This window comes from Carettochelys insculpta, chromosome 24 (assembly GCF_033958435.1).
Source record: "Carettochelys insculpta isolate YL-2023 chromosome 24, ASM3395843v1, whole genome shotgun sequence".
In the NCBI taxonomy this organism is placed as follows: Eukaryota; Metazoa; Chordata; order Testudines; family Carettochelyidae; genus Carettochelys; species Carettochelys insculpta.
Window position 1 is genome coordinate 6,638,270 of NC_134160.1, and position 21,528 is coordinate 6,659,797.

A 21,528-nucleotide genomic window follows, 5' to 3' on the forward strand; every position below is an offset into this window, starting at 1 on the left:
ACCCTCCGGCGCAGGCTTAGGGAGGGACAGAACAAAGCACAGCTACCCACTGGGCCTGGCGTAAAGGTGACCTGCAGAGGGCCCAGAAGGAACGAGGTGGTGCCTTTCCCTGCTGCTCTGTGGAGAGGAACCAAGACTTGTGAGGTTTTTGGCTTGTGCCTTACAAATATCAGGAAGGTCAAGTCAGGTTTAGCAGGGACACCTCGGAGGTCTCAGGAATGTTGTTCTGGAGCCTTTGCTCTTGAATTGAAGTGGGAGGGAGTTGAACTTGTAACAAAGGGTGCCTTTCCTCAAACCAATAATTATTGGTCCAAGTTAAATGGAGATTAACCAAAGCAAAAAGCCGCTTTCCCCTGAGTCTCATTCATAAAGAAGCCAAAATGAAAAGGGGGTGCAAGCCTCAAAGTTGTTTCCCTTTGGAGTTCACTTCTCAGGACAGCGGAGAAGGGTCAGGACCACCTGGGGACACAAAGGCAGGTGGATGGATAACAATTCTTAGCACTTCTCACAATGCACAGCAGTGACTGAGTAAACTTCAAACTCGCCGCTGAGACAAGCTGGTGTCTTGCAGATGGGGAAACTGAGGCCCTGCAAGGTCATGTGAGTGTCTCAAGATAGTGCAGGGAATCAATGGCAGAGCCAGGATTGGAACCCAGGAGTTGGTGCTGATGTTGTGCTTTGTCCTCTAGATTGTGGGTTCCCAAATAGCCTCCCTTCTTTGTGGCTGCTTGGAGACCCCCAATACTTTTCTGTTGTGAGACAGTGTTCTACCATGAAGAGTTTGAGAAGCAGTGCTCTAACCTACATTAGCACTATGTCAGTCTGTTTTCAGTCTGGTGGGGCTTTTCGTCCCGTGTTTCTCTTCCTAGAGGCTGTGAGCAAATCTTGTGATAACATACGAAGTGGAGGTTACCTCTTGGTGAGGAGAGAGATTCAGTGGGGTGATTTCTGTTCTGAGAGGCTAAAAGTAAGTTTAAAGTCCTAGTTTATAAAGCCAGAAAGGCCTCAGGACTTCCCTGAATTAATTCCTGTTCGAAATAGGGCATCCCATCTTGATATAAAAATTCCCAGTGGTGGAGAATCATGGTTAATTACTCTTTACCTTAACAATTTTAATTCAAAACAAAAAAACAGTCCAGTAGCACTTTGAAGACTAACTTCATAAAGACTAATTTATTAGGTGATGAGCTTTCGTGGTTCAGACCCACTTATTCAGACCGTAGCCATACCAGAACAAACTCAATATTTAAGGCACAGAGAACGAAAAATAGTAATCAAGGTTGACAAATCAGAAAAAAAATTATCAAGGTGAACAAATCAGAGAGCAGTGGGGTGGGGGGGAGTCAAGAATTAGATTAAGCCCATTTTAATTCAGCCATTGAAGTGCTGCCCCTCTCCTGCTTCAGTTTAGGCTTGCCTGGGAGTTGCTTTCTCTGCTTCATCCCTCTCCTCTAGCCCCGCAAGGTGAAAGGGCTTGTTTACCTGAGGACTTGCTTTTCTGCTATGATTTTCCAGATGTAACTGTCCCAACAGAGGCGGCTCCCACATCATGTTGTTTATGCTGGCTTAAGCCCCTTCTCCCTTGCTTCTGCACAGCCCTGTGGTTTTTGGAAACAATCACACAACTGTCTGGACAGGTAGCCTAGCAGAGGAACACTGCACCATAGGCTATGTGCATTCTGGTTTATTTTCCCCACAGTGCATTGTGGGATACTACCAGAAACCCCTGGAGTTCTAGTACCTGGGGTCAAATTAATGCATTTCTAGCTCTGGCTCTAAGGCCCATTCACCAGCTGGTCGCTCACACCCCATCTGAACTTGCCTGGACTTGCCAAATCTCAGTTTCCACTTGCCATTGTAACTCCCCAGTGCTTGTTGCAGGGTGGACACTGGGACTGGCCGTGGGATGATCCCCCTAAGCTTAGCAATGAGGAAGGAATGTGGCAAGCTCTTCGTGTGCCAGGCCCTCCTCTTCCAGTGTTGGCAGGTAGGGTAAGCCCAAGGGCAGGTCTCTGGCTTGGGATCCGAGCAGTGTGGAGCTGCCCAGGGTTGTTGGCTGGGGCTCATTCAGAATGCTGATTGGAAGTGAAGCTGAGTGGTTCTGGACTGGTCAGCAGGTCGTGGGGGGAGGTATCAGGTGCTGGGAGTGGACTCTGCAATTCCCAATTCCTCCCACGCTCTTGTGAAGACTGAAGTGTAAATCAAGTCTAGGGGAGCCTGACCAGTCATTGTGAAACTTGGGGAAGGCAGAGGGAGGCATGTCCGGGCCTGGCACTCAGTATGGAGACTGGGTGTGGAGCTCTAGGGCAGTGAGGTCTGGCTGTCTGGGGTGAGTGGTCAGGCCTTCCCGGGAGAAAACTTTCTGTCCCCCTTGGATCTCCCTATCCGGCTTGGGGCCTTCATTATATTTGATGCCTGTGTGGGGCAGAGAGCTGAGATGTGCACCCCACTGCCCTCCAAGGGGGCAGCAGTGGCGGGAGGGGGGCTGGAACGGAAGAGTCCTGGAGGAGCGGTGAGAGGAGAGACCCACCCACAGGGGAATGCACGTCACTCCTCTGGGGTGGGAAGGCTGATCAGTTTCCATGCAGATCTGTTCCCTCTCCAGTTTCAGGTCCTTCCTAGCTGGATCCCTGACGCTAGAACTCGAGGCTGGTGGGCAGCAGGTCACCCTGCTACCTTCTTCGCTGAGCACATCAGACATGCACTCTTGGAGGGAGGGACCGTTTCTGTGTGATGCTCCCAGGGGATCCAGCCTCTCTTCTGGTGCCTTGGTGCTAGGCGTGGTGGCACTCCACGAACGCCTGGGTTAGGTCCTGCTGGGCGCTGAGGAAAGCGCAAGGGGCAGGTTTTCACTTAGCTGGTGCAGCTGGGCCCTGAACATGAGCCTTTGTGCTGGCGTCCCCTTGGGGCAACAAAGAGGAGGTTGTAGTTGGTAAGGGGATGGGGACGTTACCCGTGCTGGGGGGAGGGGAGCAGGAGAATGAATGGGAATGACGAGGCAGGAGAGGGTGGAGTGCGGGGGAAGGGCATCCGGCCGACCGTGCTGCGAAAACGTAGCATGAGTTCTGTTTGTTCTCTGCCCTGGCTCCATGGGAACGGCACAGAGGCCACTGAGCAAAAGAATTTGCATTGTTGTTGCTTCAGCATTTTGCGGGTGCCTGTGGCTGGGATCAATAGGCTGGGGGCAGGGCGTGTTCGGGGAGCGGCTTGAGGAAAACCCACAGGGAGCAGGCACGGTTGGTTGACGCGCGCTTCCTCTATGCAGGGGGCAGGTGGCCTCTGGGGCCTGGGAGTCAGCAGTGGAGGGCGGGACACACCTGTGCGTGGGATTACATGAGTGTCGAGGGTGATTTCCCCCCGGCCCCAGATAGGTGCATAATCACATCCTGTTTGAGGGATCAGAAATCCTCCATTCTGCAGCTGGAGGTGTTTGGGGGTGTAGTTAATTACCTTTGGTGATTGGACCAGTAGCCCAGTGTTTCTGAACCTTTTTTTTTTTAAAAAAAAAAAAAAAAACTTTAAAAAAATAAGCACCCCAATACCTGCCGGTTTCAGACACACAATTTTTTTCTACCATTGCAACACATTTGTTTAAACAGTGTAATCGGAGCTGGTTGGTTGGGAGAAACTGCCTGGAGGCAATAAACTTGCCACCGTGCTTACGACTGTGCAAAAAGGAGAAATAAAAAAGAATTAGGTGAACGTCAAATAAGTCCAGGTTTTTTTTTTACACCTGCCCCTGGTTGAGAACCGCTGCAGTAGCCAAATAAATTGGAGAGAATCTGTCCCTCAACCTGCGACAGCTCAGCCTCCTTCCATCCCACTGACCCCTTCTCTCCGCCATTCATCTCCAGCCACCCTGTGCCTCGCTCCCTCTCGGGCTGGGCCTTTCTCCTTTCTCCGGGCAGGGAGGGTGCCCTGCACCAGCCCTTCCCATCTTCCCCCTTTCTCATTCCTCACACCATCGCATCTGGGCACTGCTCCCCCCACCCTTTCTGGGGCAGAGAGCAGCACTGGCAGAGGCTGAGTGGACAGTGTCCCAGTTCAGTCCCCAATCCATGCAGCTGCTACACCAGCCTGTGCAGCTCCAACTCCCCCCTTGCACTTCGGAGCATCCCTGTGTTTTCTTCCATCTTCACTTTTGCTCTCCTGATTTCTCTCTTCCTCTTCATAGCCTTCCCTCCCTCTCACCCTCCCTGCTGCCTTCTCTCCCTGTGGGTGAATACCAGCACTTCCTGCTCCTGGACGCAGCGCCTGTGAGGCCAAGCCAGCGGCGGAAGGAACCCGTTGAGACCAGGAGGACCTAGTCAGTTTCATGGCTGCGTGCCAGCCTTCATGCCAGGGGCAGCTCACGCTCAGGTGTGATCCTGCTGTGCAGACTGGGCAGAAGCAGCAGAGGCTTCTTGTAGGTGTGCTGCTGTCTTGAATGCTTCCCTGGCAAGGCATCTATCTCCCTCAGCTCCCACAGTGCAGGGAAAGTAGCAGGGGAATTCCTGCAAGGCAGGGGAATGTGGGGTCACCCAAGATGAAGCTGAGGCTGAATCAGGAGCTAGGCTTCTCCCAGGAGCTGGGGGCAGGGCATCCCTATGGGTTGGTTCCTGGGGCTGTACCGGGGCTGTAACCTGATCCATCTCTCCCCCACCTGACAGCAAGTTTGTCGTGAGACGCTGTGTTCTCAAACCTAGCCCCACCCTGGGTTGGCCGTACCCCAAAAGTCACAAACGCGGATGCCTCCACAGAAACACCCTTTCCTCTCACACTGGATCAAACGCTGCCTAAGCTACCTTGGGGCGAATCCCACTCCTCCTCGCCCCAGCGAGCCTGCAGCACCTTATTCCTCTGCTCCTCTGAATGGGCCTTTGCAGTCCTTGAACTCCATGGAGACCAGAGCTCTTTATCTTGTCCTTATCAGGACGGACACACCGGGCAGCTCACTGAGTCATGGCAGCGGAACGTGGCTTCTGGCCAAACTGCACCCAGTGGAAATAAAATGGCTAGCCGAGTCAGCTGCCACTGGGGCACTGTTGGCACCGGCGTGGGGTTTCATGGTCACACCGCTTCCTGCTTGGCACGGTCCAGAGCTGAGCCTCCTGCTGCAGCACAGTAGAGGAGGAAGGGCCAGAACGCTGAGGCTTGGCAGTGATTGCCCCACCCTACTTTGGGGGATCACCAGGGTTTAAAGCAGTCTGAAAGAAATGGACCACCTACTTTCAGCAGGGTGTGGCAGCTGGGATCAGACAGTGCTGGCAACGTGCCCCTTAATGGCCCAGCTTGTGTGCCCATTATTTTATTCACCAGGTCTGTGACCCACATGTTTGGGGCAGAGTCCTGAACCCGGCAGGGTGGAGAGACAGCTGATCGTGTCAAGCAGGTAGCCAGTAAGAGCGTGTCTACCTAGCAAAGTTATTTTGAAATAGCTTTGTGAGCAGCTACACAACGCAACCACTATTTTGAAATAATTTCTAAATAGCGGACAGCTTATTTTGAATTTGGTAAACCTTGTTGTCCGAGGAATAGCACCTATTCCGAAATAGACACTTCAGAATAATGCCTGTGTAGACAGGGAATAGGAGCTATTTTGAAATAAACTATTCTGGAATAGCTTATTCCAGTGTTTCCCAATTTTATTTGGCCATGGAGCCCTTCTAAACACGAAAGAATTTTGTAGAACCAGATTCCCAGGCTCTACCCCACATCAGCCCCCAAACCGGCCCCCCATCTCCAGGCTTTACCCATGTCAGCCCCCAAATGTACCCCCTTATCCCCAAGCTTTACCCCCCATCCTGCAAACCCTCTCCCATCCCCAGGGTGTAAAGCTAGCACTACAAGTCCCATTCCCCTGGGGTAAGAGAGAGCAGGACCCCTCGGCTCAAATAATAACCCTTCCCCCAAACTCTGAAATATCCGACCCAGCGTGAGAACGTGAGGGATGGGGTGGGTGTGCCTATAGCAGAGCCTTTGTGGCAAGGCATTTGTGATGAGCATGTGAACCTGTGAGCCTGTGTGTTGGGCAGCAGGGTGTCCAAGGGTGTGAGTCATGGATTCCTGATTGCATATTGGGTCAATGCACAGGGAGCACGCGTGGTTGCCGGTGGCTGCATGGTGAAGTATTTTCACCCAGAAGGATGTGCTAGGTCTTTATGTCAGTAATCTGCCTCCCTCCCTCCTTGTGTGATTCAGAAGGGGGGAATCAAATCGCTGAGCTTTCATATTAGTATCTGCTATTTTACATTCCTCCAAGTGCAGCTTATGTGCGACTTGTTTCACCTGTCGCTGAAATGCAGCCAGCTATGGGGTGGAGCGGAGCAGAGCAGTGCTCTGCAACAGGTGGGAACGGAAGGACCGGAAGTGAAGAAGAACAGTAGCGTCTGGTTGAAAATGAAACTGGCATAACCGTATGAGCTTTGGCATGCTGGCCACACGTACCTGCGCTTGTAGGAGAGAGCGTGGTGGAATGTCCTGTGCCTCCTAGGCTCAGGACCTCCTCAGCACCCTCTGGCAGCATGCGCATTCCCTGGAAGCACTTTGTGCAACACCCTGGGTTTTCCTGGGCCGTCTCAGTGGCCTGAACCAACCCTGTAGAGCTCGTGCCGAGATCACAGTCTGAAGTGGTTTGCTTGCTGCCACTTCAGGCTCGTTGTCTGCTCAGCTTTGCACTCCTGGGTCTGGGCTCCTCCTGCAGGGTTCTGGCTCCAGAGGAAATCTGTATTTACCTTAAAACCTGTCGGGTGGTTTTTCTCAGGGGTGCAAGCAGGGAGGTGGGGATTGCTTGGAGGAGGAATGAGGCTGAGGCGGATTATTGATGGAATGGAGAAGCTCTGTTAAGGAGAGCTGGGACCTGTCTGGAGCAGAGACGATGGTTCAGCTGCTCTAAACCCAGTGCTGGAGTGATGTGGAATGTGTGCAGCTGAGTCTGAAGGGCTGAGCTGTTGTTATTGCATGTCACCCTTCCTCCCTGGGGGCCTCGATCCTGACTCCCACAGGAGCTTTGTCTCAGTGAGGACTATAGTCAGGTTGAACCTCTCTAGTCCGGCACCCTCAGGACCTGACCGGCGCAGGATGAGAGAATTTGCCAAACCACGGAAGGTCAATATTGTCTAGCAGTATTACCAGCACTTCCACGGCTGACTGGGCTCTTAGACAACTTTTAAGGGTAAATTACAGCTAAATAACAGCACAGAACGCTGAGAGCCAGGCCTGGGGGCTGGAAACAAACTGTGGGACTGTGGGAAACTTGGCCACACCCGTTGTAAGTGGTCATCCGGCCAACTAAAATCATGCCGGATTACAGATGTTGCCGGACGAGAGAGTTCCAGATTAGAGAGGTTCAACTTGTATCAGGTGCTGGAGTTACAGTTCCGTGCCTCAACATTTCCCACTTTTAATGTACATTAATGCCAGACGTTTGTAAGCTGAGCACCTGGGCAACTACCCAGGAGGTATTTAGGGGCTGCCCAGCTGATTAGCAGAGCCCCCACAGGCGGCAGCGTGTGCCTCTACTGGTGGTGCACATTGGCACACACCTTGGTGCACATAACAAAATATATTCTGCCCACAGATAATAAAAATTAGAGGGGACCCTGCTGCCAGGCCTTATGTCAAGACGATGGAGCTGGCAGCGTCCATTACTCCTTGTTGTTGTTGCGCTCATGGACTTGTTTTATTCAGCATGTAATTAACCTGTGGAAAGTCAATGTACAATGTGGGGACACTCGCAGGGAGGGCAGCATTGTCTAGAGGTGAGAAAGTGCAGTTGGACTTCAGGAAACTAGTGCTCTGAGATTTTGTGACCTTGAGCAAGTCACCTAGCCATCTCTGTCCTCAGCTTGCCTCCATCTCCTTCAGTAAACTGGGGATCATCACGCGAGCACAGGCGTCTCGGGGATGGTGGGAAGATTTGTCTCTTGGTATTACCAAAGTGCTTTTAGAGCTTCCTGTGGGGGTTGGCGGAGCATTGCTAAATATTGTGGTAAGAGTGAGATCTGCAGTTGGATGGAATCCCAAGGGGCCTCCAATCCTCAGTCTTCAGGGCATATATTCATCACCTGCTGGGGTCAGGAAGGAATTTTCTCTTATTGCACAAAAAGGTGTGTTCCCTTCCTTTAAAACAGCTGGTAAAAACCAGTGCTGGGGGCAGGTTGCTACTCTGGATGGGCCCCCAGTCCTTTCCAGTACAGTAATTCCTACAGGGGATTACATCAAGGCTTGTTCCTTTGTGGATCTTTGCCTGGTTACAGTCTAGTGCAGGGATGGGCGCTAATTTTTGATGGGAGCCTGTCCAAGAGTCTGGCAAGCGGTTAAGGGTCACACTTTCCTAAGGAAAGGGCGCAAGGTCTGGGACAAAGGTTGAGTGCAGAAGGGAGCTCAGGGCAGTTTGCTGGAGTGCAGGATACAGCGTGAGGTTTGAGTGAAGAAGGGGGCTGTGACCTGGGCTGGGGTATTAGGATGCAGGGTCCAGGAGAGAGTTAGGGTGCAGGAGTGGATTCTAGCCTGGGGGAGGGATGTTGGAGCAGATGCAGGGGCTGAGGAAGAGTGTGACCTGCAGCAGAGGAAAGGAGGGTGCAGAAGATTTGGGTGGTGACTTGGCTCAGAAAATTGCGGTTCAGGGTACTAGAGAGGGCACAGGTACTGTCCGGGAGGCATTTACCTAAGCAGCTCCTGGCCAGCAGCACTGTCAGGCAGGTCTCCTATTGGCTGTTCTATGCTCTCTGGACTGTGGGGAGAGGGCTTCATGCACTCTCCTGCCCCCAGCAAAAACTTTCAGCTCTGATTGGCCAGTTTTGCACACGTCCTTTACCCCCAACAAAATCTCTCGGCTCCTATTGGCTGGTTTCTACCCAGTAAGAGCTGAGAGATTGTGCTGGGGATAGCAGCTGTGCACGAAACCAGCCAATGGGAGCTGAGATTTTGCCGGAGGAGGGTGTCACCCGAAGCTCTCCCTGCTCTGCAGCAGCGGAAACCATTCATGAGCCAGACGGAAAGACCCCAGTCCATATTTTGCCCACCTGATCTGGTGGGCCAAGGCTGTAGCTTTCCAGGCGTGTAGAGGGACCTGGTTGGACAAAGCAAAATACCACGGTTATTTCTCTATCTAGGGCCATATCCAGAGCAGGTGTGTGTGTCGCAGGGACTATATTTCCCTCTGCATGTGGAACTCTAACTGGGCTTAGAAATGGGAACCTGGATTATTCATTCATTCTTAAAAGAAGAGTTTCTGGGCTGAGGCGCGGGGCTCTGACCCTCTCAGCCCAGTGAGGTGGTTAAGACAGGTTGCAAGCCCTGGGAAACAGTGGATTCGGAAAGGGACTGCTGAGAGTCTGTATTACTGCTGCTGTGCCCGCAGAAATAGTGTTGCACTTTTTCTCTGGCCTTGACAGAGCCTGTTGCTGCTGCGTACCAGATGGATGCAGAGTTGGATACAAGACTCGGAGAACAACAAGGGCTTGGATTCCAGGCACAAACAGAAGAGAATTTTGAGAAGGGGGAAAACTTGGTTTTCATTTCGTCCGCTTGGGCTCAGCCTGGCGCTCCTAACCTAGGAACCTGAGCACCTTACCTGGGTTTTACTCTTGTTGTAGCCTAAGTAGGAAGTGGGCAGGAACTGGCTGAGGACACCAGGTCTGGGCCACAGGTCCGTAAAATAGCCTCCTTCACTGCTCATTGCTGCCAATGGGATCTGAGAGCACTCGCTGCCAATGTTCCTGCTTAATTTTTTTTTTCAAGCCATGCGTGGAACAAATTTTGTTATGCGCACTGAAGCATGTGCTGATGTGCACCACCAGTAGAAACACACGCTGCTGGCTGTGGGCGCTCTGCTAATCAGCTGGGCAGCACCTGAATCTCTCCTAGGCGGCTGCCCACATGCACAGCTTCCAGGGAACACTGCTCAGCACCTTTGCATACCGGACCCCAGGTGTCTCCAGCAGACACCCCAAATGAGGAGCTGTTTTTGAACACTCAGACCAGGGGCCAGCAACCTGTCCGAGGTGGAGTCCCAAAATTTGACCTTTTGACCTCAACGTGCAGGTCAGGTGCTGGTGGTACTTTTTAAAGTCACTAAAAGTCCTACTTACAAGAGCTTATTCATAACTAAATGAAGACACAGAGTTTTACCAGTTAGGTGGCGGTGGGTAGCATTAGCTGGTCTTTTGTTAATCCGCCAGTGGCCTGACTTAGAGCAAGCTCCCAGCTATGGGGCGGGGCTGAGCTCCTGCCTCACGTGCCAATGAAATCAGCTCATGTGCTGCTCTTGGCACCCGTGCCGGGGGGTTGCCGACCCCTGATTTAGACCTCGGCGATTTGCCCAAGAGTCAGCTGGCACTAGAACCTGGGAGTCCTGGCTCCCCGCCCTGTGCTCCACCTGTCGGACCACTTGGCCAGATAAGGATATAAAAATCTTTCCATGTAAGCGCTGTCCTTCGGAGAGGTGCCTTGGAGCTGGTGTGCGCTGGAGAGGGGAGGATGTGTTTGGGGGGGGCAGTGCGCTGGGGCAGGCAGAGAAGCGAGGATGTGACGGGTGACACGGTGGAGGTGCTCTCGGAGGCGGTTGGCTTGTGCTAACCCGGAGTCTGACTCATGGGTGAATGGGCTGCCCCAAGAGGAGGTGCTGTCTGTCGGGGAGAGGTAAGGCCAGTCACGCCCAGCGCGTGTTCCCTGAAAGAGTCTGTGTCGCTCCCAGTGCGGGTCAGGAACTGATTCGGCCCACTCCATCTGACTGCTTATTTACCCAGATCTAATGAGAGGCTGGGATCTTAGTCCTTGCACGGTTCAGGCCTTTCCCAGCTAGCCAGTGTCGAGAGTGTGATGCTCACAGGTGGAGCCTCCCCCCGGCTCCTTTGAGCCTTTGGTTCTCTGCTGGTAGGGCCTGACCTGCCTTGGGCACTGGAGTGGGTGGCACCACATATCCATGCCCTGAACAGGAGCGGCTCGCCTTGCCTATGTCACTGGTGAGAGAGCCTCGAGAGGTGCTGCAGGGAGACAAGGAAGAGATCCCCATTTTACAGACAGGGAAACCGAGGGACAGAGGTTGACTTCTCCAAGCCCACCTGGGGAGCTGGAAACAGATGAATTTGCGCAGAGCTGCATTTTACCAGCAGCCCTGCCCTCGGTCCCTTACTGGAGCTATTCGTTTCTTCTTAGAGCAGCGCCGGGCAACCTAGGCTCTTGCGTGGCTGCACACGCGGTCCTCCTTCGTCTCAGTGGGCTGCAAGATTGTCACAACCAAGATGGTCTTGCGGGATTGGATAGTTTTGCTAACTGCAGTTGCATGCCGAGCGCTTGCCTGGCTGCGTAGAGCTGAAGCCCAGGGCTCCCACTCCTGCCACCTGCAGCTGGAGTTGAAGCCTGAGCAACTCAGTTTTGTGTGGAGCCCTGTGGCATGGGGCCTTGGGCATTTGCTCTGCTTGGGTACTTCTAAAGCTGGGCCTGGCTTTTATATGCAGGAAACCAGGTATGGTAGCTTTGGCGGGCTGTGGAATTTTTATAGCATGAGTGGTGGGGGGCTTGAGAATCTCTGCTCTAGAGGATTTCTGTTTCTGCAGCTTGACTCAGGTTTTCTGCAGGATCCAAAGGGGCTCATCCATTCAGCTGCAGCAAGGAGGAAGAGAGAGAGAGACACACACACACACAAGGGCTGGTTGCACGTACATGCCCCAGTCGCTGATGGGGTTGTGCGTGAGCTGCAACCCACCTGGAGGCTCTGCCTGGCACGCTGGCTAACCCTCAGGGCTGCCTGCAGCACCTCACGTCCTGGAGTGGGGGTGCTGGCGCAGAAATTGAAGGGAGACACCTGGCTGTGTGTGATGAGCCCCAAGGCGCTGAGCACTGCAGAGAAAGACAAGCTGGTTTTTCCTCTTCTTTAATCTCCCTGGTCCTTTCTGCTGTCCATCTCCACCCAACTCGACTAACCTCTCCCACAACCCTTGCTGCTTGTTTTTCCACTGTGAGTCAGTGGTGGTGGGAGGGGGCTGATAGAACTGAGTGTTTCCCTGCCTCCTGCTGCCAGATCCTTTGCAGAGGGAGCAGACAAGAGGAGGGAGAGCAGTGGAGGTTTGTGGGCTCCCCGCAAGAGTCCCCCGAAAGCTGCCAAGCACAGAGAGCCCAGGCCTCCTCCTGGCATGAAATGCAGAGAGCAGGTCTGCTTTGCGGAAGGGCCCCTCCCTCTAGGGAGACACTGAGCGAGCCCTTGTGTTTAGCTAGCCCTGAGCAAGCAGCACAGCCCTGAGACATGCAAAGGGCTGGCAGAACTTCCACCCCACAGCTGTGGGCCTGGGAGGAGCCCCTGCCAACCTCACCGAGCGATGCCAGTGCCTGCTCCGGATTCTCAGCATCTGGGCTGTTCCAGACCTGGTGCCCCAGTTTGGCAGAGGCTCAGTCCCAACCTGAACTAAGTTCAGGCTTGGATCCTACAGCACTCAGCTCCAATCAGCCTCTTCTCCTGTTCCTGCCCTGCTTCCCCAGGGCCCTCCTAGGGCATCGCTGTTCTGACCTGCAGCTGCCTGTCTGGCCTAGAACAGAGCCTCGGAAGCCCCGGCTTTCTCCCCTGAGCAGCGTTCCTTCTAAGCTGCAGCTTCTTGTTTGCACCTGCATTTCCTTTGGTTTGGAAGCGAGAGCCAGAGTCCCAGGCGAGGAGGGACTAGGCTTTGTGTCTGGGTCTATCAGAGACTTCAGAGGTGTTGCGAAGTTGGCTTGTAAACTCCTCACACCCTTCCCCACGCAGTGGTGTTTCCCAGAGGAGAGCAGCTATCCCTTTACCTTGGGGTGGGGCCAGATCCCAACTCAATCCACACTCACTGCCGTCAGTGGTGGTTTGCCTGAGCTAACGAGCTCTGGAAACACTCCAAGGAGGCTGTTCCCAAGATCTCTTTTGGCGTGGGCAGGCCAAGATTTCCGCATCCATCTCCTTCGCCTCCAGTCCGGGAGCTCACGCGAACCAGACACGGGGCTCTCTGAACTAGAGCTGATTTAATGCATCCAACTAATGTGCACTGGCTGGGATGAGCAAATCCAGCGCAGTTGACCAAGGACTCATCGAGAATGAGATGCCGATTACACCTGGACATGCTGCTGTCAGCACAGACTGTGGCTGGATTAAATTCCTCTTCTGTGAAAATCAGCAGGTTCCACTATCGTCTCAGGCCTGTCTTCTCTTTGAGCTGAGTTTCTGCTGCTGTTTCTACATCGTCATAGAATCACAGACCCCTAGAACCGGAAGGGACCTCAAGAGGTCATCAAGTCCAGGCCCCTGCCCTCACAGCAGGACCAAGCCCCACCAGACCATCCCTGATAGGTGTCTGTCTAACCTACTCTTAAGTATCTCCAGGGATGGAGATTCCACAACCTCCTCAGGCAATTTATTCCAGTGTTTAACCACCCGGCCGGTTAGGAAGCTTTTCCTAATGTCCAAACTCAACCTGTCTTGCTGCAGTTGAAGCCCATTGCTTCTTGTCCTGTCCTCAGACGCCAAGGAGAACAATTTTTCTCCCTCCTCCTTGTAACCCTCCTTTAGGTACTTGTAAACCACTATCACGTCCCCTCTTGGCCTTCTCTTTTCTAAACTAAACAAGCCCAGTGCTTCCAGTCTGCCCTCAGAGCTCATGTTCTCTAGACCTTTCATCATTTTTGATGCTCTTCTCTGGATCTTGCTGGTCCATTTCCTAAGTGAGTCCATGTGGGCATTTCTGAGTGGAGCTGGGATCCTCTCCTGAAGTATTTGTGATGTATGTAAATACAGTCCACTGGTACAGCCACACCTACAACCCTGTTTTTTTCCTGGGAATGGAGTAGTGGGTGCCACAGAAAGGGCAGCCAGGGCCATATGAGACTCAAGCAGGCATGTAAGGTACTGAGAGAGAACCTGAAACCCACGTTGGGCGCCTCCCCTGGCTGATAAGATGTTATTGCGGTTATTAGACATCCCATTGTTTTGTGTATGGGGGAGGGGTGTTGGTTGCATTGTCCTGGCGGTATTAGTGGGGATAGGCTCATGGACCGCTAGGACTGGGAGAGACCTCAAGAGGTCATCAAGTCCAGTCCCCCTGCCCTCGTGGCTGGACCAAGCACCACCTAGATCAGTGTTTCTTAAGCAATTTTAGACCACAGAACACCAAACAATAATATTTTTACGCTGAACACGTGTGAAAATTTTCTTCAAACAAAAGTTGTCAGACTGAAAAAATAGCAAATAGCAGCACAGCCAGCAAAGCCAAAATGAAGTAATTTAATCAGGTATCATAGGATGAAGAAGTAACACTGTATCTGGTTTTAAGAACAGAAAATTTATACTTTGAATTATTTTTCCAAATGCTGGTTGCTCACTTGTGAGTTGTTCGCAGAACACCAGTGTTCCACAGAACATAGTTTAAGAGGTACTGATCTAGATCATCCCTGACAGATGAGCTCCCTCGGCTCTCCCCAGAGTAAGCATCTCCTGCCTCGGAAGTTTCAAGTGGGTACAAAACTCTCCATCCCTTCCTGCCTTAAGCTGCTGCTGTTTGCTGTTGTTGCTGCACCTGCATCTGCCATGCTCCACCCTACAGCTGGCTGCATTCTGGGGATAGGGATGGGATTCCTACCATGTGCATCTAGTGATGTTTGCAAAGCGCTGTGGATCTCTGTGCATGAATGGACCTGCCTAAGCTTCAGCTCGGTGTCCGTGGTCTGCGTCCCTCCGTAGAGGAATATCCCCATTCAGCAAAGCACTGCCAGGAAATCCCTTGAAGTTTGCTTGTGATTAAACCTGAGCATGTGCCTAAGTGCTTTGCTGCATGGGGAGGACGAGAGACTAGCCAATGGCTTTTGCTCTGAGCTGGTAAACACTGGGATGGTTTTGTGAATCAGGCGTCTCCTTCCTGCTGTAGCAAGGGAAAGTAGGTTAGTGCCTGGAGTGGAATGCATTCTCTGTGCTGCTGATACAGTGGCAGGGTGACCGTATTCCCCAAAGGGAAGAGAGGCCACCCCGTGGGGCTGGCTCATGCAATTCATCCAAACCTTGCTCCCTGAGCTGGCACCGCTGCTCACACCTCGACACGTTCCTCCGCACCCGGCTTGTTGGGCAGAAGTGAGTAACTTAAAGTTAGTAGGCCGGAACAAACGGGACAGTTGCCTAGTTGAGCCAGAGCTTAAACAGGGACCGTCTCTCGGCCCAAACAGCCACCCTACAGTGGGCAAATCTGCCCTCTGCCATTGCAGCTGGCCCACGAGCTTGGTTCTCCCATTCAGCCGGTGCTAGGCGAGCTGAACTCTGCTGCTCTGGCTCAATGGGACACAAAACCCTTTTCCTAAGTGCAGGGGAGAGGGGATGTCCTAGTCCTAGTCCTTGTGCTTCCCTGCAGCGCTGGATGGTGGTAGCAAGGGCAGCATCTCCTTTGGTAGCGGTGCCCTGGCTTGCCAGAGCCTCCTGCATGGCTCAGGCTGCGTTGCAATAGCAGCATGAGGAGAGGGGCAGGGCAGTGCTGAATGGCAGCCGGGGACTCCTGGCTTTGTGCGTTATCAGCCCGGTTAATTTGCGAGTGTTCTGCTTGGGCACCGCAGCAAATGTTTATTTAGCAGGGCCCGATCCTGTCCGAGCTGACCTTAGAGGGTATCTGGCTTTGACAGGAGCGGGGAGAGGGCCCGGCGAGTGCCGAGAGGGGGAGCTGTCCGGGAGAGCGTGAAGCAATGATTGCGCCAGCCGGGTCGCGGACCAGCACCATCGTGGGCTCTGGTTAGAGGACACGTCCCTGCAAGGTGCTGCTTGGCGGGTGGAAGCTCTGGCTGTGTGTTTGCTGGTGGCACATGCATTGCGTAAGGTGCTGTCTACGTGAGCGAGAAGCACAGTCCCTGCCCGACAGAGCTGCCGAGCTAAGGAAGGGCTGCTGGAGGCAGTGCTCCGGCCCCACTGTCCGTCTGCATACAATTTCCATTTGCACAGCTCTGCATCTGCTTTGGGTAACTCCATTCAGTCTGCCGCTGTGTCTCACTGGGGTAATTAACCGGCGCACGCCGGAAAGCTTGTTCGGACGCCGGAACTGGCAGCCGAGGGAAATGGGAGATGCTGGAGGAGGAAGCGAGGTGAGAGTTTGGGGAAATCTCCTGCAGAAAAAAATAGTTGGAAACTGCCGGCCATTTGGTGAAGCGCGTGGTCGTGAGCTGGGAGATCAGAGCCCTCCTGTCTGGGCGGGTTTAGAAAGCTCCAGAGGAGTGAGAGGGGAGCCCCAGCACAGGCAGGGAAATCTACCCACCCTCCCCCACTTTGAACGCTGCCGAGGGAGAACCCAGCCGCCCCCAGTGGAGTGAGCTGAGAGCATCCTGCTGTTCCCCATGCTCTGCAGTAGGTCCCTGTGCTCCGTTCTCATTGGCCAGCCATAATCCCTTTCCGGCTCGGGTGCAAATCAAGGATTCCCCACGCTTTCCAAGGGATTAGCCCTGCCTTGAGCTCTGTGATTCTCCCACTCCCTCCCCCATGCTGTCTGCCCCCTGCCGTGGGGAAGGACCTTCGCAGATGGAGGTGCTGCCCCCAAGACAGCATGGCATTTGTGCCTGTTTGAAGATAACCGAGCTTAACCAGAGTGCCTGTGTGTGTCTGGGGGCGGGGGTTAGGTGGGTGTGGGATACGTGTCAGCATGGACATTTCAGTTTAAACATCAACTTGTAGGGAGTTCTGTTCCTTGGGCAAGTGCAGTTAGTAACAATAACGCATGCCTCTTACAGCACTGCTCAAAGGACTAAGCCCCACTTAACTGATGGGGAAACTGAGGCACAGAGACTTGCTCAGCGTCTTCAGCAGCAGAGTCAGGACTAGAACCCAAGAACTGGTCTAACCACTAGGGTACGTTGCCTGTCCCACTAAGCCTCAGAGATTCTTTAGATTCAGAGTCACTTTGAAGGACAGGGAGTTAAATCAGTATACAAGAGTAGAGCCCTTTTAGTGGTAGTAGCAGTGTGATGTGCTGGCTTACCTGTGGATGAAATCTGAACTTTCTATTGTATGTCATAGGCCCTGTAATGTGAACAGCTGATGAAGCCTCTTTAGCTAAGTGTAGCCACTTGGTTTTGGCTGGTATGAAGTTCCCAAGTGGCTGTGGTGTGTCGCATACTGACGACAGAAAAGTTCCGACGGGATGGGAATTTGTTGACACTGGGCATTTTGAGCTTTACATTTTTTAGAAGGCTCAGTCGATCCCACTGCCCCAGGGTCACTTTTCACTGTAATCACCTCCCATTGTACACATGGGAAACTGAGGCACAGACTGGTTCGGTGACTTGCCCAAGAACATGCTGCAGGTCGGCAGCAGAGCCAAGGGTAGGGACTCAGGATCCTGACCAGGGTTCCCTGGAAGCTGAGCGCTTGGGCAGGAGCCCAAGAGAGATTCAGGTGCTGCTCAACTGATTAGCAGGGCATGTGTGTCTATTGGTGGTGCACACCTACGGAAGTCCTGGTGCACATAACATTTATTCCACCCACGGATGGAAAATGTTAGAGGGAACATAGCTCCTGGCCCTGATTCCCTGCCTCATTCTCAAGCCACTTGTTAACGTGGCCTCTCTTTGCACCCCGGCTCTGAGGGGCTGATCCCAAGGCAGTGAGAATGCCCACCGCCTGGGTAACAGAGGTCTCTTCCTACCTCGGCCCAGCCTCTTCCAGATGAAGATTCAGCTCTGTCCTGGGCTCCTGACAACTTGGAGGCGTGTCCTTCACTCCCTGCGGAGCACGAGGCGTATGCTGCATGTGTGGACTCATCAGACAGATGAGACCCTGGCCGGAGTATCGTGCTCTGCCCAGGCAGGATGAAGCAGCCCAGTTTAGGACACGTGCTCCGGACAGGGATCCAGCTTGTGTGATGCTGTCAACTTCTGTCCTCTCTCCAAACATTGAGCAGGACAGAGCCATCGGTGATACTTGAGCAAACAGCCTCACGTGCTCCTTGTCTGGGACATGTGCCAGACCCATCTGGCAGTGTCGAGGAATCCCACAGCAGCATCTGTCTGTCGGGTCCGCAGGGAAGGCGCTGGGAGCCCTGTGCAGCAGGGAGAGGTCACCGGCGGGTGCAGTGACATCCTTACTTACCAGGACTTCTAAGCTGAGCCTCAGAACTGAGGCTGAGAATGAAGGTCCGGGGAGATTGGAGCTGAAACTAGGGCTATAGGGTACACTGGGGGTGGCGGGGAGAAGGCACGGAGAGCCCTGGACTCCCTTCCTGCCCTGGGCTCCCCCATTCTTGGTGCTTGGCCTTCTATCCGCCTCCTCCTCAGCACTCTCTGATCCCAGCTGCCTGGTGCCCTCCCTGCACCCGGCCAGGCATTGTGAGGACCCCGGATGAGGGACACTGCAAGGGGGAATTAGCAGACTCGCCGTCTGTCTCTCCGCACTGCAGCTGCAGCCAGCCCCTCGCACTTTTCCTTGGGCTGTGCAACAGACCTGGCCCTCCCTGCATGCCAGATGGTGCTGGCCTGCCCTTCCCAGGAATCTCCTCTTCCAGTCCTGATGAATATTCAGCAGTGAGGGTCAGAGGTTAGGCTCCCCAGGGGGCAGCAGGGGGAGGGGGAGGGCCCTGTCACCCAGCAGGAGTGAACTCAGTTACACCCCTAGAATGGGACCTGGTGCCGCAGAGGGGCAGAGGCAAATGCTGGGAAATGTGGACAAGTGAGGGGCACACACTGTGTTGTAGGTGGCAGATGGGTTCAGCTGTTCAGCACCAAGGTGTGGGGAGAAAGGGATGGAGTGTGGTCTGGGCTGGTTGCCAGGATCCATTCCCGGCTCCGCCAGACTCTGTGTCACCCCCAGGCAAGTCACAGCCCCTTGCTGTGTCTCAGTTTCCCCTTCTGGAAAAAGAACATCCTCCTGACCCCCCTTGCAGGCAGGGGCCGGTGAGATTCGGGCCAGGTCCACCCAGGAAATGCTTGTTGATATAGCAGGGTCAGGTGGGTGGTGGTTGTGCTTCGTGTGGCATTTTCCTACACCGCACTGGAGGCACAGTTACGTTGGCACCAACGTGCTTTTGCAGATGGAGATTACGTTGCTTGGGGAACGTTAAACCAGCAGCAGAAGCGCCTTTTGGCCAGTATGAGCTGTTTCTTCATGCCGAGAGTTTATTGGTCTAACCTTGCTTGCATATCCCTGGCACCAAATTGTTCTCCTCTGCCCTGGCCTCAGCCAGCGTCCATAAAGTGCTCCAGGACCCTTGCTTTTCTGTGTTAGTGACTCTGAGCGCTTTCCCGGCTGTCGTTACTGCTGTAAGGAGATGGGTCCCCATCACGTTACAGCCAGGGAAACTGAGGCACAAAGCAGGACTGACCCAGCCAGCGGCAGAGCTGGGAATAGAATCCGGGAGCCTAGTCCTTAAACAGGCTCCTTGCACTTGTGGTGTTTCGGCCATACTCGTGGGGCTCAGTCGTCAAGCTGGGGGACTGCTAGCAGATTGCTGAGAATTCCCCAGCTCTCTCTGGACTCGTCACACGTGGCAGCCAGAGTGAAATCTCCTAGTGCTCTGGGAAGAACCATCCACCCCCATCTCTATGGGTCTGTCTGTCCATCTGAGCCTTGAGGTAGATACTCCGGCGCTGTCTCTTCCCCATCACGCTGGTCTGTCCCAAGCCCCCTTCGTCCGGGAAAAGCAGCTGCTACCCTGATACCAGAGTGGAGGTTCCAGACAACAACCCCCTAGCTCCTGACAGCTGGCATTTGGGCTTGCAACAGGTCCGCTCCTTCCAACAGGCCAGGGAAAGGGCTCCCTGGACTTTCCATAGCTCCCTTGGGTTTCCCAGGCCCCTCACGCCCTGAGGCTCCCCCTTGCCTTGCAGACTTGTGCCTGCTGGACTGTCTCGTTCCAGGCAGCTGCTCTGGATTTAGTGTCCTGGAAGCTGTGGCAGGTGGAAAGTGTTTGCTGAGCTCTTCTCTCTCTGGATGCAGCATCTGTGCTTGGGGCAGCCCCTGGGCCTGGCGGGAAGCTTGTGGAGGGAGGAGGGGTGCAGGGGCGGGGCTGCTTTTCTTTTTCAATGAATGGACTGTGCAGTCGGAACAGCTGGGGGCTGGTTTGCACGGCCCCGGCGGGCCTCCGAGGCAAGGCAGAGCAAGAACCAGGGAGATGAGATCCCTCCCCCCACTGCGCCCCGCTCCCCTCCCTGTCCTTGAGTTCACACTTCTTCAGCCCTGCTCTCCGGATGGAGGCTGCTGCATCCGCAGCCGCTCCGTGCGGCTGGTTTTGTGCGTCTTCCTGCCGGCTCCCGAGGCTCAGATGAGCGAGAAGGCGAGAGGAAGGCGAAGGTGCCTGGGATGCTGAACGCTGGGGGACAGCTGGGACCCCTTGTGTGGCAGGAGTTCTTGGCTCCATAGCCCATCTCTAGAGGGTCCCTTGGGGCCAGAGCCCTCCAGGTGCCAGGATGGTGGTTTTCCTCGGCAGAAACCTCCCCTCCCTTCTGGCTCTGTTTAAGAAGAAAGGTGAGTACAGCCTTGGTGTCCTTGTATAACCCTGGCCATTGGACATCTCCAAGCTCTCGGTTCCCTTGCATGGTGGGGCTGGGATGGCTCCCCAGCACGGTGCGGGAAGGATCCTGTAATAATTGCCCAGCCCAGAGAAGCAGCCAGAGAAAGGTCACCCCAGCCGGAGCTGCTCTGGTTAGGAAGTTAATGGAACAACCCAGCCAGCTGCTTCCTGCCTGAAGGTGATTTGCAGAGTGCCTGGGCTGGGGGAGCACTGGTGCTGAAATCACAGTGGTAAAGGGCTTGTGGGGAGGATATGCCGGATCACATGGGGGTGGATTGGGAATGTGGTGGAAGGCCCTGGCCCTTGTGAGGGGGTGTGTGTGTGTGTGTGTGTGTGTGTGTGTGTGTGTGTGTGTGAGAGAGAGAGAGAGAGAGAGAGGGAGAGAGCCCCTCGGTGCCATAAATTGGATCGTGTGTGCCTTGCAGTCTGTCCCAGTGTATCCAGGCTGCCTTGGCCCTGCTGGTTTCTACCCTTGTCCAACTGCAGCTGCTGCCTGGCTGGGCGAGAATCTCTCTTTTCAGTGCGGCTGAGCAGGGCGGAATCCTTTCTGTTGTCCTGCGTCCTTTCCCCATTGTGTGGGTCTGGAGCTGCTGCAGCAGCCGGCGTTGCATTGGCCTGGCTTTAATCTGAGCGCGTGCACAGGGTGTGTGCGGCAAGGCCCAGAGATGCTGTGGGGTGAGGGCGGATCTCTAGCTAGCTGGGTTAGAGGCCTTGTGCATGTGGCCTGCAGACCGGATGACTAGCAAAGGAGCCACTGGAGCGTGTGCATGGGAGAGGTGGGGAAGGCAATGCCTTTGTGGGGATTTCACAGCCCCTAGCCTCTCTTCAGCACAAAGTTGTTTTTCTCTCCGGTGTTGTGGTGAGCCTAAATGGGCAAAAAACAAGTGGAAGGGAGATCGCCCAGTGAACCAGCGCCCAGCTCTCTCCCAGGGTGGGCTGTGGGAAGTGTGACCCTTGTAGAACTCCTCGGGGGCAGCCAGGGCAGGTGACTTAGTCTGCTCTGCAGCTGTGGGCCTGGAGGCTGTTTTGAGATGGGAATCTAGAAGGCTCCTGCAGGGCAGGGGAG

The 21,528-nt window shown here is 54.2% G+C and overlaps 1 protein-coding gene across 2 annotated transcripts in view; it reads left to right on the top strand.

The window, feature by feature from the left end:
- Window positions 1-21,528, top strand: part of NHSL3 (NHS like 3) — a 58,118-nt gene that overhangs the window by 20,205 nt on the left and 16,385 nt on the right. The window lies entirely within an intron of this gene.